General features: G+C 43.8%; 1 long non-coding RNA gene across 1 annotated transcript; it reads left to right on the top strand.

The window, feature by feature from the left end:
- Positions 1-209: 209 nt before the first annotated feature.
- On the top strand, positions 210-1524 carry LOC145799189 (uncharacterized). Its single transcript, XR_014341209.1, has 2 exons — positions 210-492; positions 767-1524. It is a non-coding gene; the product is annotated as an uncharacterized LOC145799189 (long non-coding RNA).
- The last annotated feature ends 1853 nt before the right edge of the window (positions 1525-3377 follow it).

Below are 3377 nucleotides of genomic sequence, written 5' to 3'. Positions count from 1 at the left end.
ACACAGCAGATCAATTACCTATATATACATTATTAGAATATACTAATAGAATATTCAAAGATAATGCTCCCTTTTTTTTTTTTAAATTAAAGAAAGGCTCAAAAACCCTAATGCATAGCTTCTTATTATTTTATTTTTTTTGTTGTGCAGCTGTTGCGGCGCTCTCCCTCTCTAAACTAAGAGACCAGACCCAGATCGGCATCTTCTTCAACAAAGTTCTGCTTCTGCAATTCCGGAGGACCATCGCTGTTTGTTCACTACCCACTGTTACAATCATCGAAGACCACACAAGCCACCACCGCCGGCCTTCGTGACAGTCACTGTTGGCGCCGACCATGACGCCCTCTCAACACTGCTTGCGTCGCCACCCCAGGCACCGCCTACATGACCCAAGCCGCTGGTAATACGCACCAACGCCGGACCAACTCGTCATTGGCTGACCTGCCGTGGCTGCCGGTTCTCCTTATTCGCCGATTCCGGTGTCGTTTCTTGGTGATTACAACCTGTGTCGATTTCAGCTCGGCATCGTATCACTCTCTTCAACCTCTTTTTTTTTTTTTTTTTTTTCTTGGACTTGGCAGTGACCAACACCAGATTTAGCTTGCCGTCGGCCTATCCTCTTTGTGTCAATGTTGACTCTAGTATTCCATTGACCGACTTTCATTTGTGTTGTTATTTCATATTGCTGAAACCTCATCTTTGAAATTTTTTTTTTTGATTTACTTGACCGAGACTGACCCAGCCTTTTTCTTCTTCAACAAAACAGAGACTACCACAATGTGCATGCTGGCCATCTTAGCTTCAAGCAGCGCCACCGACCTGTCCCAGCTCCAACCATCGCAGACGTCACAACCCAGATCCAGACACTCCGGAGCTCACTGACCAGCACCAACGCCGACTCCTCAGCGACGTCACTGCCGCTTCTGGCCTTCGACAGCCGAGCTCAACCACTGTTGGCCTCTCTGCTGCAACTTCGCCATTGATCCCGACTGCCCAGAGCCGACCACACCGTTGCCCATTCAACGTGACGCGTGTGGTTGCCAACTCCTCTGCGACACCACTGTTGCCTCCGGCTTCGGATTGTCCGACATTGACCACACACGTCCGCCCACTCAACGCGACGTGTGTGGTCTTGCCTAGCACTGCACAGCTTGTCGTTGGCCTCGAGTGTGTTTGTTTCATATCTACAGCCCGTGCTTGTGCGTCTCACACTTGCGGCCTTGCCACTGCCTCTAGCCAGTGCCGACCATGCCGCCCTCTCAACGCGGCATCGGTCATCGGCCCATCCTCTTTGTGTTGCTATTTCAGATTGACAAGTGCTCGCTGAAACCCTCTTCTCATTCTTCTTATATTTTTGGATCTGTGGGTAAGCTTCTGAAATTCCTCTGCCTCAGGTTTGTAAATATAAGCTCAAAATCTTCTTCTCTTGATTTTTTTCTGACGCTTGCAGAACTTGATTTATACACTGAGAATTTGCAATTTCAGCTTGAGGTAGATAATACAGGATTTGTATAATTTTAATTTTATATTTCGATCCCAGATCTGGATTCTGAACTCCTATTGTTGAACTTGTTCTAAAATAGAAACAAGGCTCGAAGCACTTTTGGTTGACTCAAAATCTGATGTTGCTAAAATCACAATATTGAATGTTTGAATATTGTAATTCCGGAAATTGAAACTTTGCTGAGAAGCTTGGTTTGAATGTAGACAAAATGACACTTTGCTCTGTTGAAGAGAAAGGAACAAATGTGTCGTTGTTGTTGATGATATCCACATTGATATTGCTATTTGTTGAACCTGAAGAATACCCGAGAAAAAGAATTGTTGATGACTTCTGGGGTTGAACCTGTTGATAAACCCATCATGTAAATCTAATTATAAAAAATGACTGATTGTTGCAACCCCGAGAATATTAGATATCATGCTCGACCTCCTGATGTAGAATTCATCGTAGGACTTGTTGATATGATGAAATACTTCGTTGAATAATAAAGATGATATATTATTGTTTGTTTAACTTGTGGATGCTTGGGAAATACATAGCTGATGCCAAAATTTTGTGTGACCGTTGTAGCTTTATGTTGGCTTGAGAGGAATCGGCTCGGAGAGACAAAAACTTGATTGTTGCATTTTCATAAACTTGCTCAGAGTAATAAAATTGTTGTAACTTAAATAGATCATTATTATTTGTTGATATTGCCTTATTCTGATAATGCCTGAATCAGGATATGAAATTGATATTGCTCATCTCATTTGTCGGTTTTACTATTTCAGGCAAATAAATTCTTGATTGAGATCCACGACCTCGGGGCCCTTAGAACCCACACTAATGAGAGCAAGGGCTGTTCCTCGGAAGTCCGAACAGAAGCAAGACTGTCCCTCGGAAGTCCGAACAGAAGCAAGACTGTCCCTCGGGAGTCCGAAAGTAGCACACACCCTACTTTGGCAAGAAAGATTCCTCTGGAAGATAACCGAGTCTACCAAGCTTCTACCAACAGAAGTAAAGACTGTCTCTCAGAAGTCTGAGCAGAAACAAGGCTGTCCCTCGGAAGTCCGAGCAGAAACAAGGCTGTCCTTCGGAAGTCCGAGCAGAAACAAGGCTGTCCCTCGGGAGTCCGAGTGGATGCGCACTTCTACTTCGGCAGCTAATGGAAGCAAAGGCTATCCCTCGAGAGTTCGAGTAAGAGTCCACTCTACTTTGAAAAGAAAGATCATCAGAGCTCGTATTGATGAAATCAAGAGCTGTTTTTCAGACCCGCACTAATGGGAGCAAGAGTTGTCCCTCGGAAGGCTCTCCTTCAGAAGTCCGAGCAGAAACAAGTCTATCTCTTGGAAGTCCGAGTGGAAGTATACTTCTATTATGTCAAGAAAACTCCCTTCAGGTTGGTAACTGAGTCTACTATTTCTCTTTCTTCTTTGAGGGGCAACAAAAATTGAAAACTGTTTCAAGCAACATAACACAATGAAGATATACAATGTAGAGAAAACAACTTCTAATGGAGATACATAATATGGAGGAAATAAATTTCTTCATGACATAAGAAAGATAGAACTTCTTGGACAATGTAGTAAATGCAAACTGTAAATGTCATAGATAGACTTCTTCTACGGAATGTTGAAATTTGCCCCTAGAGTTGCAAGATCATTTGGAAAGCTTTCACCAGCTGCTCGGGTTGTGGCCATCATGCACCATCATAAATAGTACACCATCTTGCCTCCTTCTCGAACTTTCATCACCTTCCGAGGAATAGGCGGACTTTCTGGTCTAGACATTGCCCGCTTACTTGACTCTGCCATCAGCTCCTTGTCATCTTTGATATCCTCCCAACGAGGAATTTTGACCCCTCGAGGCTTAGAGGTGGTGGGAACTTCTTCGA

This window comes from Camellia sinensis, chromosome 9 (genome assembly GCF_055761805.1).
Source record: "Camellia sinensis isolate YWXY chromosome 9, ASM5576180v1, whole genome shotgun sequence".
NCBI lineage: Eukaryota > Viridiplantae > Streptophyta > Magnoliopsida > Ericales > Theaceae > Camellia > Camellia sinensis.
This window is presented reverse-complemented; position numbering and strand designations above follow the sequence as displayed.